The 14,844-nt window shown below is 45.8% G+C and overlaps 1 protein-coding gene across 3 annotated transcripts in view; it reads left to right on the top strand.

Moving 5' to 3' along the window:
- Positions 1 to 14,844, top strand: part of LOC142573014 (galactose-3-O-sulfotransferase 4-like) — a 162,466-nt gene that overhangs the window by 32,614 nt on the left and 115,008 nt on the right. For 2 of the 3 annotated variants that reach the window (XM_075682504.1, XM_075682502.1), the window contains exon 2: positions 3,713 to 3,779. The exons of the other annotated variant lie outside the window; for it this stretch is intronic. The gene's annotated coding sequence lies outside the window, so the exon portion shown is untranslated. The remainder of the gene's footprint in view (positions 1 to 3,712; positions 3,780 to 14,844) is intronic. 3 annotated transcript variants of the gene reach the window in all.

The following is a 14,844-nucleotide window of genomic DNA, read 5'->3' as shown; positions in this document are numbered from 1 at the left end:
GCCGGCTCCCGCCATGTTTTTGCTTCTTCCCGGCCAGCGAAGTCTTTGTTCCTCCATCAAAGCTACCCATAAAGGCGACTTCTTTCTTAGTCTATTCGTTCTCTCCTTTTGCCTTTCGCTTCTCTCTCTCCCTCACAGCCTCTACTTCGTCACTCCTGGCACCTTTCACTTTGTAACGCTCTCTCAACGCTTCTGCGCGCTTTCTGGGCGCCAAATTTGCAGGGCTGCAAATAAACGTTGCGTCTGCTCATTTGCCGCATACAGCCGTGAGCAGCGGTTCGGCCGCGTTTTGTCACGCATGATCTTGCTTGAAATAACGCTGATATGCGGTGGCCTGGGATGAACGGAGCATGAACGGAGGATGAACGGAAAGTGTAATATGCGGAGGACGCTACGCAGGACTTGACTAAGAGTGTAGCTACAAGCACTGGCGCTTTTACGGTGGCTATCAGTCTACATTGCTGACATTTGTTTCTTGTAACTGAACTATTGCTTACCATCAGCTACACGTAGGGGCATCACGCATCCGGGAGAGTATCTTGTGCTTAGAAGTCTAAGCAATACCGCTTCTATCTCTGCTTTCACTACGCAATTTTTTGTGGGCGCAAGTGCAATACTTTTTCCACAAGTACACTACTTCTTTACACATTAACCTAAATAGAAGTGTGGAAGCAGTGGGAAAGCTTGGGAGTGGGCTAGTTGGCATTTCGTATCGAGTATAGTTAAGGGCGAAATCAAGATGCCAAAATCTTGAACAATACGGAAAAGCGCAACCTGCCGTACTACTCCTTTCAATAAGCGCAGAAGAACGATTTCGTGCACAAGTTTATAACGGGAACCATGCATAAGGCCATTACTCCTTCGCCCCCACTGCATGATATGTGAAGAATACTGACAGAGGAAGGCTAATTCCTTGTCTAGTATGCGGAATTGATGCGACGCTATCGTACAGATCATGCGCGTTTCGGATTTATACTGTCTATATTTTTTCATTTCATGCGGTGTCTCTGAAATCTATACACCATGTTCCACTTGCCCCTTTGTCCCTCACAGCTAACAGTGGGACAAAGGGTCGCCACGTGATCTTCAAGGAAATAATGTTAACGAGAAGCTTTCAAGCGAAGCTGTTAATTTAGTTTGTTTAAGTGCGCTTAATCAGTGGGTATTTTTAGGTAAGCGCTAGTGGAAATGGATCCCTAATTTGACCTAATGTTATTTTACCTGAAAACGCACACACGCCCTAGAGAGGCAAACATGGAAGCAGCAGGCCTATAACTTCCATTGGAGAGGCAGAAAGCCTGCCCCATTTTTAGAATGAGAGGATACAAAGGAAGTTGAAGACAAGGAGAAGGGAAGTAAAGAATAAAGAAATAGGAAGATGACAGGCCACAAAAATGAAAAGAAAGCAGATAATGCGCTGAGCAAGTAGAAACAGAACAGACACGCAGGAGCAGAACTAAAGCACGCAGGTTGCACCAAGTGCACACGAATGTAAAAATACGAAAACAAAGTTAGCACAAAATATTTCGTCCCTTGCAAAGTACTTCGCAAGCAGAAAGCCAAGCTAGCTTCCTGTACAAAACTAAGCAAGGTGCCATGAGCCTGGTTGCGTCCAGGATACCTCAGTCCCCAGTGGCTGTGGAGCACCTGTCCAAGGCGGCGGTGGGTGCTAGAAATTTTTTGTTATGGACAGGCCAGCACTAATAAATAAACCTGACAACTTTTACCTCACAAGCCCTCTCGAGTGAGCGTATCTAAACTAGGTAAAGTACGTAAAGTACGATTATCAATCATAGATAGCCTGAGATATCACTGGCATTAGTGCTAGAAGAACTGGAGAGGCTTATCAAGCGCCTCTAATGGTCGCATCCAATGACACAGGGTCATCCAAATAAGAGAGAATACGGCTTAGGGTTTATGATTTGTAAGCACACAGCAGGCCATACTGTTTAATTCTTCAGCATTAATAAGACGTTAGCGGTCGCGATAATGAAGCTTAAATGGATATAAATGAAAGGTGGCACAAATTGATGCTGCCATCTGGAGTCATTATGAATGCGAAATAGAAAATTTTAATATGAAATAGAACTATGAATGAGAAAGGTGCAAACTCATTATACTTGAGAGAATTACAGTGTAATGAGCTTGCACCTTTCTCATCGGTAGTTCAATACCGGTGTCAATGCAAAAAGTGTAGCAACAACAGGCTTGAGAACGAGCAACAGGTAACTACGGCAACGATTCCAGGAATACTGGAGGAGACATGATGTGATAATTTGCGGAATAAGACAGACTCCGAATAATGAACATCTTTTCCTTCATAGTAATAACAGGACGTGGTCCTGGGAAAGCTCTAATGGACGAACAAGAATTGAAATAAATTTCACACTCTGTAACGATCGCAAGAGAGTGCAGGATGTAGAAGTGTTCGGTGGGTAAATGACTGTTCATATGTTAGTGAGGTCTAAGATTGCTATGAATTTGAAGAGTGTAAGCGAAACATTATACACGAAGAAACACACCAACCTATATTGACGAATGCACGCTGGTTTTTGAAAACAAATGCACAGATTTAGAACAAGAAGGTGAATATAGCGTAGAGGTAACGAATGAAATGGTAACTAGAATAATTTCAAAAGCAGCAACTGAAGTGGGAGCTAAGGCATCAATGTAACCTATAGTTAAGCACTCCCAAATAATGAAGGACATAACAAAGAAAGATGAACGTGTTTAACAAAGCATGAACGTGTTTAGCTCAAGGGATCAGATACAATTTACTGACCAATCAAAACTGATAAACAAATAGAAAGTAAGCAATATTTGCAATTATAACGTCGGGAAGATTAAGGCATCAATAAAATAGGACCGCAGCTTGCGAAAAGTGAGAAGAAAAGTTGACATAGGACATGGCAAGGTGAACGCGGTGAATGATGAACAAGGTCATGTCATCCGCATTTTCGGTGATATAGTAAAAACAGCAGAATAATTTTATACCGACCTGTAAAGTACCGAAAGAACTCACGCAAACTTCACCGCAATTAGTGATGAATGGATCCGGAGGCTATTTTTATAAGTAGCAATGAAGTTAGAAGGGCTATACAAGACATTTCCCACGAAAAAGTGGCAGGAGAAAGTGTAGTAACAATCGAGTTTATTAAAGAGGGAGGAGATAGTGTGCTTGAAAAAATTGTGCCACTTTAAACCCAATGCTCCACAACTGAAAGTGTACCAGAGAGCTGGAAAGATGGCAATATTATACATATGCATAAGAAGGTAGACGCTAAAGAAGTGAAGAATGAGAGGCTCGTTAGCTTGTTTTCAGTATTGTATAATATATTCATCAAAATTATTTCCAATAAAATTATGGCAACAGTTTAATTTATTCAGCCGACAGAATAGGCTGGCTTCAGGAAGGAATATTTGACAATGAATCACGTTATGCCATCAATGAGGTAACTGATAAATGTGCAGAGTACAATCGACCTTTCTGTATGACTTCCATAAGTTAAGGAAGGGGATTTGGTTTAGTATATATGCGAACAATGGTAGAGGCATTGAATAACGTAAAAGAAGAGGACGTATGCGTGAATTTCTTGAGAAATGTCTAAGAATCCACAGCTCCTTTGGTTCACGTCAATAAAATAAAATTAAATATTAAGAAAGAAGTAAGAAAACAAAATCTCACCAATGCTGTTCATTGCCTTCTTTACAGTGTTCAAGCTGCTAAAGTGGAAGGGCTTAGGAGTGAGCACCAACGGCGAATTTCTCAACAATCTTCGGTTTGTAGATACATTGTCTTGTTCAGCATTACTGTGGGTGAACTGCAACAAATCAGTGAGGACTTTTACCTGGATAGTGCAACAGTAGGGCGGAAGTTTAATATTTCGACTGGGGTGTTCAGAATATATAAATACTGTATTTACAATATAAATAGAGGACGAGTGAGCGTAGACGGCTGACCACCAACAACACGCAGCAGCCAGTGTCTCGCAATCTTCTTCGTCCTGTGTGTTCTTTCATCCTTCCGTAACAAGACATCCGGGTCATAAAGCGTTGTCTCGGCGCATGGCAGGCGAAGAATTGCGAGCGAAGTATGGCTTCAGCCGCGAAACGTGGACGACGTCAACAGGCGTCGACTTCAGGATGCATCAAATTGAAGCGGCGAAATCTCGTAATTTACGTCGATAACTTGACGTAGGACTTGATAAGGCCCTGTGTAGCGAGAGAGAAGCTTCTGGGAGAAGCCAACCCGACGACATAGTGACCAAAGGAGCGTTCAAGCACCTGGCGCGAACTTAACATCCCGATGGTGCCGGTCAGAACGCTGTTTTTGTATATGCTGCGAGACTAGTAAACGAGATCGCGCGACTGACGTGCCATGTGAGCGCGATCGATGACTTCGCGAGCGTATTCACTTGCTACATGTGGCACAGAAGGAAGGATGGTGTCACGCGCCAACGTGGGGTCGCGACCATACAAAAGATAAAAAGGGTTAATATCCTGCGGAGTCATATCGGGACGAGTTGTACGCGAACGTCACGTAGGCCAGCGTGGCGTCCCAGTCACGGTGATTGTTGGAGACATACATCGACAGCATCTCTGTGATTGTTCGGTTGAGGCGTTCCGCAAGACTGTGCCTTTGTGGGTGGTAGGCGGTGGACAGCGTGTGCTCAGTGGCACAAGAGCGCAGGAGGTCGCTGACAACCCGAGACAAGAACGAGCGGCCATGGTGTATAAGTAACTGTGGAGGCGCACCGTGGTGGAGAATAACGTCATGAAGGAAAAAATCTGCGACGCCGGTAGCGCAACTATCGGGAACGCCTTCGTTATCGCGCAGCGTGCCGCCTAATCAGTAGCGACGGCAATCCACTTATTGCCTCTAGCCGTCGTAGAAAAAGGGCCAAGCATGTCAAGGCCTACGCGAATGAATGGTTAAGAAGGAACGTCAATTCGATAAAGTTGTCCGACACATGGCAAGGGAGGTTTCTTCAGGCGCTGACACAATTCGCAAGTTACGACATAGCGACGCATGGAGCGGTAGAGACCCGGCCAGAAGAGCCGGCGTCGTACAAGGTCGTATGTACGCAAAACTCCAATTTGTCCCGCCGTCGGTGCATCGTAAAGTTGTTCGAGAGCGATGAATCGCAGATCACGAAGAAGGACAAAGAGCATCTGTGGGCCGTCAGGGGTCATAGTGCGGCGGTATAGGATGCTGTCGTGCAGCACGAACATGCGGCACGTGCCGTCAGAGCGTCCAGATTGCACTCCGGCGATGATTGACTGCAAGAATTCGTCGCGTTGTTGTTCAGCGCGCATGTCAGTAATGTCAGTATTAACCATCACCCAGGTCGCCGGATCATGCGCAGCAGGATCAGGAGGATCCACGGGGTGAGGAGAGAGGCAGTCAGCGTCCTTGTGGAGGCGTCCAGTCTTGTAACTGAAAATAAATGCAAATACCTGTAACCACAAAGCCCAGCGACCAAACCGTCCTGTCGCGTCCCGGAGGGAAGACAGCCAGCAGAGTGCGTGGTGCTCTGTAACGACCGACAACGTGCGGCCGTAAAAATATGGCCGGAAATTGGCGACAGCCCAGGCTAAAGCCAAGTACTCCTGCTCGGTGATGGAGTAATTTGTCACGGCAGGTGACAACAGGCGGCTGCCGTAAGCTGTCACGTACTCGATACCATTCTGTTGTTGCACGAGAACAGCACGGATGCCATGGCTGCTTGCGTCAGTGTGGAATTCGGTCGGTCAGATGGATCAAAGTGAGCAAGTTGGGGAGGGGTGGTCAGAAATCCGATGAGAGTGGCGAACGCGTGAGCTTGCTCAGGATCCCATGACAACGACGTGTTCTTCTTTAGAAGATCTATTAAAGGCCGACCAAAGGCGGTGAAGCTCTTGAAGAAACGGTCAAAGTATGAACACAGGCCGACGAAGCAGCGCACGTCAGAAGCGGAACGTGTTACAGGGAAACTGTGTACGGCGCGAACTTTTTCCAGGTGTGGTTGAACCCCGGATGCGTAAACCAGGTGTCCCAACACGGTAGTCTGACGGCGCCCGATTTGACACTTCGTGGAGTTCAGTTGAGGCCGGCTTTTCGGAAGGCCGGCTTTCGAAAGGTAAAGCTGGCTGCCGAACGTGGGCCAAAAAAAAACAATAACGTCGTCACGGTAACAAAGACAGGTGGTCCATTTGTAGCCTCGCACAAGCGAGTCCATCATACGTTCAAATGTCGCATGAGCATGGCACTGGCCAAAGGGCATCACTTTTAATTTATATAAGCCTTCCGGCGTGATGAAGGCCGTCTTCTCGCGGTCCATTTCATCAACTGAAACCTGCCAGTAGCTAGATTGAAGATCCATAGACGAGAAGTATTAACTCTGTGCAAGCAGTCTAAGGCGTCATCGATGCGTGGTACCGGGTAAACGTCTTTTCGCGTGATCTTGTTTAAGTTGCGATAGTCAACGCAAAAAAGCCAGGTACCATCTTTCCTTTTCACAAGCACGACAGGCGAGGCCTAAGGGCTGGTTGATGGCTCGACGACCCCTTTGCGGAACATTTTGTCCACTTCTGATTGGATGACTCGACGTTCAGCATGCGATACACGATAGTTACGCAGAGGAATAGGATTCGCGTCTCCAGTGTTTATACGGTGGTGAACAACAGGTGTTCCGCCTAAAGGCCTTTCGCCGAAATCAAAATGCCACTGTACGATTCAAGCAGGAGACGTACATCCCTGGCCTGTGCTGGATCATTGAGGTTAAGTGCAGTCATTTTTGCTAAACCAACCGTTAAGGAACCAGAGCTGGGAGCGGCAATTGGCACTAATAATCCACTCTCAGAATTCAATTCAGACTGTCAATATCAAATTCAGGACCACTAGAAACGCTGTCGAAGAACATGCTGGCCGGAATCACTTGAGGGCACAGACTGAAATTCAGAAGCGCTACAACGGCGTCGTTATTAGTAAACGTGACCGGTTGAATGAACATTGAGGATGGGGCGAAGCACATATTCACCATCAGGAACCTGTGGCTGGGCGGTCAAAGTGGTATAAGTAACTGCCTCGGGTGCCAGACGCACATCATGGCGAGCACAAGTGCGGTGGGGCGGTGCTCGGAGCATCGGCGAGTTGAGGCAGTTCTAACTGAAGAACGCCGGTCGCGCAGTCGATCAGAGCAGAATGAGTGGATAAAAAGTCCAAACTAAAAAAAAACGTCATGACGGCAGTTGTCGATCACAGGAAACAGAACAAAAGTAGGGCGGCCGGCTATAATTAAGCGCGCGGTACACATTCCAAGAACAACCAGCACGCCACCGTCGACAACACGAAGCACATGGGCAGCTTCTAGGGTAGACCTCCTTTAAGCTAGCACTCATCACAGAAACGGGGGCTCCAGTGTCGACGAGTGCTTGGACGGATACGCCGTCTATTTTAACGTCAATTACGTTTCTCTCTGTGGGCAGTAGTGGGAAATGCAGCACCACCTCCGAGGGCTGCATTTCTTAGTTTTCCGAAAAGGTGCGGCCAAAAGCCACAGGGGATGAAAGGCGATGTGGGTGCGGTGAACAGGAAGATGGGCGAATTGTTTGCGGTGCGCACGACTGGTGTCCACGCGGCGATGGTGAGCGACTGTACCACTTGTTCCTAGCAGAGTTGTCGGCGCTGCTGGACTCGGTGGTGGGCGAAACAATGCGGGAATTTCCATTAAAATGTCTCTAGTTGTTCGGCGTGCGAGGTGTTGAGGGCCGCGAGTTGCGACAGTATCGGGCGAGACGACCAATGCGGTGACAGGTTAAGCATATCGCCTGGTCGTCCGCAGTTCTCCTCAGACGGTTTCCAATAACGCGGGGAGAAGCGTCGGGGTGGATCGAAAATAGTAGAAGGGCATTGGTTGGCACTAGGATTGGCGACAGCAGAGACAGAATCTAATCCAATGTTTTCATGTTCTAGGCGAACGGTGGCTTGTACGAGGAGAATCGAAAAAGTGGTAGCATCATGGCTACGCGAACAGAAAGCTGTGGGTGCCATCGCATTCAGTTCACGTCTAACGATTCGCATCACGTCCTATAATGGCGAGGCATGCTGCTGTGCGGGTTCATCTTCACACGTCGACGTTCCGGTAGTATTGGGATGTGTGGCAAATGGTTGCAAGACGCGTCAGCTTTTGGCCTGCTTGAATTGTCGGCACTGTTTAATGATGGCATCAACTGCAGAACTGCTTTTGCACTTGATCAGATTAAAGACGTCGTCAGCAATGCCCTTAAGCACGTGCCCGACTTTTCAGATTCTTTGATGTCGCGATCGGCTTTACGACGAAGTGCCAGCCGGTCCCGGATGTACGAGACATAGGCCTCTTTGGGATATTAGGCATGGGAGGCCAGTTCCTGCTTTGTTGCAAGATTACGGCTGGCTGGTTTGCAAAGAACTCTGTCAACTTCTCTTTGCATTGGTCCCAGCTCCTCAGCTCCTCTTCGTGGTTTTCGCACCAAACCATTGCCGTGCCTCGAAGGTAGAACAACAGGTTGCCTAGCACAAGCGTAGGTTCCCATCTGTTGATTCCACTCACGCATTCATACATAGATAGCCACCCACTCTTCAACGTCGGCGACATCGGTCCCGCAGAAAGTTCCGGGATCCTTGGGTTGCACAACCACTACCGAAGGCGACAGCGATGTAGGTGGCGACGGTGACGTTGGAGGCGGCAATGACGTTGATCCTGCGTGCTCACAGTCATTCATGGTGCGCACGGTGATGCGACGTCCACTGCGGAGCTCCGTTTGCAGCCGTGGTACCCCGCACGACGCGCCAATATGTTACGGGGATGTTAGTAATATATAAAGACTGTATTTACAATATATATACAGGATGAGTCAGCGTAGACAAGATGGCTGACCACCGACAACACGCAGCAGCCAGCGTCTCGCAATCTTATTCTTCCTCTGTCTTCTTTCGTCCTTCCGTAACAATATGACGTTGGTAAAGGTAATGTTCCATAGCTTGGCAAAGGAGCATGAACTCAAGATCGCCAGTCAATCTCTAGAATCTGTGAAGGAGTATGTTTATTTAGGTCATCTGCTCACAGAGGACCCTGATCATGAACAAGAAATTTACAGAGGAATGATAACAGGTAGGAATGCATACGGCATGCATTACAAAATCCTGAGTAGGAGTGTACCAATGCGTTTAAAAAAAGTGTGCAACCATTGTACTCCGCCGGTCCTAAGATATGGGCAAGAAACTTGGAGGTTAACACGAAAGCTCGCGAACGCGGGTAGCACCGTACAAAGAGCTGTAGAAAGAAAAAAAATCTTAGATATAACGTTAATCCATATATGCCTGAACTTGGGGAAATTAAGAAAAGTGATTTATTTTCCCGTAATAATTGCTTCTGGTACCTCAGAAAGTAGAATCAACCTTTTATTCAAAAAAAAATTTTTCGAACTGCGTTTTTGTAGCCGTCCTACATATAGGACACTAGGCACATATACTACTCCTTTGAGTGGTACAATTTGAAACATTTCACATGGACTCCGATGTCGCATTTTTCACAACGTGTTGTGGTCTTCTCATGGCAATGAGCACACCTAGTTTGCTTCTCTTGAGGAATCACTGTGTGGTCAATGCGGTCAAATCGGCTTTGGGCTTCCAGTAAAGATTGCCGGCTTTTTCCACGCAATGGCTTGGTGCCATAACTCTTCATATACGACATCGCTATCGTCCTTCGAAATGTGAGGAGCTCTGTTTTGGTCGTTCCAATTCTGTACAACTGGAATGCATTATTCACACATGCATCAACCAGATATGTCATGAGTGAAGAATACCACTTCTTTCCTCGAATGGCTGTGCGGTACTTTGAAATATTTTGGTCTAGTCTGTCAACTCCTCCCATGTTGCCATTATAGCTCGAAATCAAGAACGGCTGCTCCACCGTGACTTTGGACTTGTTTTCTCTCGAATATCTTTTCACCATTTGTGTTGGCTCGACCCCGTGAGCATTTGAGACGACGGTCACTGTGCTGTTGTCCTTCCAGCGACATACAATAATTTCAGATTCAGCGTCGACTTTGTAATCGTAGAAGCCTCGATTCTTGCTTTTCATTTCTTTCTGTGTCAGGATGGGACAGTTTTCTATTCGGTTATCCCGCACGGTGCCTGTGCACTTGACACCCATTGACGAAAGCATTCTAACAAGTTTGAGACTTGAAAAGAAGTTGTCAAAGAACACATGAAAATAGTAATCAAGCCTTTCTTTCAACCTGGACACCATTTCTGTAACAACAGATCCTGCTAGACCAAGCTTGTTTTTATCATCCACATTGACGCCATACCTCCCTTGGTAGGGCTCAACAGAAAGCAAATAGCCCAATGGGGTGCAAATGCACCACAATTTATAGCCAAATCGGATTGGTTTCCCTTTCATAAACTCCTTGCATCCATGCTTTCCGAAGTACTCGCACATGCTTTCATCAATGCTGAAGCAGTCTAGTAATGGAGCATACAACAGAAACCGTTCATTCAAGAGCCTAAACAGTGGTCGCAGTTTTGTGAATTTGTCTTCTTGTACTAGGTTGTTGTTGTCAGCCACATGTAGGTTGGTGAAAATGGCTTCAAATCGGTCCCGCCTCATAGAGTTCGCGAAGAGTTCATTATGAGAATCACGTGAGTTTTCCCACAACATGCGACGCCTTGGAACCGGCACATAGCCACTGAGAAGCAGAATGCCGAGAAAACATCTCATCTCACCTGCGTTCACGTTCAACAACCGATTCTTCTGTTGTGCATAGGTGTTGGTGTTCGCAACAAGCAGGTTGATGACTTCATCATCGAAAAATTTTTCAAATGCCTCTACTGGAGTTAGCGGTGCTCCTTCAGCGGAGTCTGAATCACACGAGTGGCGAGTTGGGAAACTCGCGTTCAAATCGCGTTTATCCCACTTGACACGTCGTTTCTGTTGCTTAGCTGGTGGCTCCTGGTCGTTCTCGTCCTCACTTGACTCTGAACAAGTGTCCAGAACTTCAGCACGAAGAGTGCTCCCCGGCAGATGGTCCATGCTGGTGCATTCTTCATCACCGCTTTCTTCATCTGTCACTGCCGCCGCGTGATTTTCGGGCGGAAGAATGGCCACCGTAGACGGTACATCTTCTCCAGCGTCAATCTGGTTTAGAATGTCGTTGAGCGCTTGCGGATCTCTTCTGCGGTAAAATGAACTGCAGGGAATCTTCTGACTGCAATTGGAAAAAAAAAAGTTTCTGCCATACGTCCATATGTATTTTACTATGCTACTTCAACGCTACGCGCGCGACGCATCGCGCGTTCCAGAGTGACACAACAGCGACCCCCGATCTGCCTAGCGTCCTACATATAGGACACCGCTCTTTGACAGATCGTAAACAAAAAAATGTTGCCTATACCACATTGACATTGTTTTCACAGCATATTCAATTACTCAGGAATAACTGACAAAAATCTCGAAAACATCAAAAATCATTTCAATTTATATTACTTACATTTTCTTTCTCGGCATGGCGTTCGTCGAAGCTCACGCGGAACGCCGATTTTGAAACTGCAAGCACGCGGCGAGCTGTGCTCCCACGCTAACCAAGACTTGCACGCGAGAAGGCCATAGCCTCAGAAACACCCCCTAGGGGGCGCTAGCTTTTTGACAAAAAAAATTTTCGAGTTATTTGAAAAATTTCAGTGTCCTACATATAGGACACTAGGCATATATGGGTTAAGGTACAAGAGAACGGACTGGATCAGAGAGCAAACAGGTATAGCCCATATTCTAGCTCACATTAAGAGAAAAAAATTGAGCTGTGTCTTCCAGGTAATGCATACAGGTGATAACCGGTGCACTATTATAGTCACTGAATGGGGCCAATGGAAGAGACGTGCAGACCAAAACGCAGAATATTAGGTGGGATAACGAAATTTTGAAATCTGGTTGCACAAATTGGAATCAGCTAAGAAAGAAAGAGGTAATTGGAGATCGCCGATAGGTCTTCGCCCTGCGGCGGACCACAGCTGAGCCGAGCTGGAGTCAAATGTGTAAACTAGCCATGGAAGCTACGCCCGAAAGACGAGTTAGCTTTTCTCGAAAGTCATGTGTGGGCCAATGTTCTTTACATATTTGTGTATGGTTGCTCTTCCCGGTGTGATTATCATTTATATAAATCCGCAAAAGGCGGTTTTCACTCTCTGTTCTTGGACATTACCTTTTTTTGTCTAACTTTCCGTGTATGGTAATGAATATTATTGGCCCTTTTTGCTTTTGTATTTTCTTTTCATTCGCCACCCTTAAAGTTCCTAAACGCACCAACTAGGTGGATATTGGCCGTTTATTCCCATCATTGGGCTTGATGCTGATCTCTATTTTTATCCCACTAAGCATATTGCTTCGCGTTTCTTTGCTGGTTACTAACATATGCAGCCTTTATGAATGACGTCATTTTTCATACTGAATTCTTTCAGTAAGGTCGCCCTGACAACGCGTTCATAGATAATGTGGTTGTCCTTCTAATGACCTTCGCCCGAATGACTTAAGTCATACCAAATTGCGTGCTTCCTGCTGGTGATAATACATCGCTGGTTTTCTTATGTTCGGTCTAGATTGCGCTACGGAATTATTTCTTGTGCTCATGACCGTACCTGTTTTTACTTTCAGGATAAGCAGTATCACGACAGTTCGGATAGGCGACAATATAAAAGCGTGGTGTTTGGAATAAATGTTTAGTTGGTAGACGATGCTAGTCCTATGTATACGGCGTTCTCGCATGTAGTTTATTCGCATTGGTTAAGCTTGCAGCAAGATGATTTCTGGGACAATATTATGTCAAGCACGGTCTATACAAAAATGTTTTCATACCTACCCTGCTTTTCAAGGCACTATTGAGTTTATTGTATCTTTGTTATCTCTGTTACAATCAAACATATGTAGCCTTCCTTCGGAATATTACGTTGAGCGTACAGCAGCGATGCCCAATATATGTTTTTTTATATCTTCCTTATATGATTAGATTTACTTCCCTTCTATCCTTCCACCTGCCGTGCGAGCCGTATCTTTAAGGCGATCTGCGATGGGGACCGAGCCTAGGCGCGCAGCGGGCTGATAGCTGCCTGTGTGCTGTTTTCATGCCCCTTAGTTTGCGTTGCAGCAAGAGGCAGCTCGAGGGTCAGTTCGCTCACTGGTGCTGCCGCTTTTCACCACAGCAGCGTTCTTACAGCGAGTGTCCGCAGTCAACGAGGGAGATGTGTTCATGCGTTATTAGTAATTATTGTTATATTAGTATCATTTTTCATTAGTAAGCGCCTGCATACAAGTTGATTACAGCCGACGAAGCTACTACACTTTGCTCTAATAATTTGCTATCGCGATCGACACTTCGCCTTTCCTGCGAAACTTCGACATTTTTTCAACATTGCCCGTGAAATATACCACGACAATTTGTGTACATGTTGATTATATGAAAAAGCGACCTTACTTGCTCGACAAGTTGAAAGGGACACTTGCATAATTAAAAAGGTGCATTATTGGGCCGCAGTATTTATTCACATGTTCAAGTTGTGAAAATTAAACCTTCACATAGTGAAGTCAATGTGCCGAGCATAAATTCCGAGAAAAGCATCACTTTGAGATATCAATCCTAATGTTTGTCAATATGTGTAATTGCGTCGCCATTATCGTTCGCAGCTTTTAGAGGGGTGTTTTTTTTCTGAAACTTACCAGGAACAGTGGCATATTTTGTACCAAAGTTAGAAGGCGCACATTTCAAAATTGACGGTAGCTTTAGGATTTCCGCTAGCCAAGCATGAATTCACAACTATTGAAGTTCAGGATTCTTACACACTAAATGAAGTTTACAGTAAGAAGTCAGTATCCACAATAATGAATACTTTCCATTGTAACTACGTGTACACTGCGACCCGCCATGCAAGTAATGTCAGCTTCTTCAAAATAACGAAATATTACCACCCAACAATGAAGTTCACTAGCGCAGCAACATAGAAGAATGTATGTTGCAAGTACGCCTAAATGTTACGTTTGTATACGGATTGCTCTCATAGAAAACAATGACGAATAAAGAGCGGACAAAGATAAGGCTGTGTTATCTCCGCACGTTTTTATCCCTGTTACCACGCAATATTTTTCGTCACGAACTTTTTGTACAAGAAAGGCACGTGTTCGCACCGCAAAGGAGCCTTTGACAAGACAGCAGTAAGCATCGTCGTGCCCAAGTTTCCGGAGCGGTTCCAAAAAGCTTTTGCTCTGCAGGGAAATTTCGTGGGTCCCGCTGCCCTTCGCGACGGCTCAATAATTTTTATGCTTTTTTTGGGTCTGATTGTTTACCACAGATTACCTGGGAGCCACAATGCGGCTAAGGCTTCCCTGGCATTGCAAAAGCTGTAGTTCTCGGCACGCTCTCTCATTTCTGATGCGGCTGGTGTGGACAACGCCATAGAGCTTCATACAATAATTTGTAGAGGTAACTCTCGCGCTGAATTCGTTCAGCCACCATAGGAACAGTGGGACGCACATTTGTCTGATCATAATGCGTGTAGATTCAGTATTTTTGTGGCTTAGTTTATTACGCTTTATGTGCCTTAATTGTCCAAAATTTCAGGGCAAGCTATAAATTTAAGTGCCCGTTCATTTAGCAAATGAGCAGTAGCTTGTGTTTCACCTATGAGGTGGCCAAAGACGACGAGATGCAAATTTTCAAAACGTGCTTTACTCTATGGAAACAGCTTGTGCATGTTTACTATTCGTAACATTTGTTAAGTACATGTTAAGCGTCGCCTTTATGAGTTCAATTTAATACGAATCGTCTAGTGATATCTCC

Source organism: Dermacentor variabilis, chromosome 2, assembly GCF_050947875.1.
Source record: "Dermacentor variabilis isolate Ectoservices chromosome 2, ASM5094787v1, whole genome shotgun sequence".
In the NCBI taxonomy this organism is placed as follows: Eukaryota; Metazoa; Arthropoda; class Arachnida; order Ixodida; family Ixodidae; genus Dermacentor; species Dermacentor variabilis.
Note: the sequence above shows the minus strand (reverse complement) of the source record. Positions and strands in the feature narration are given on the sequence as shown.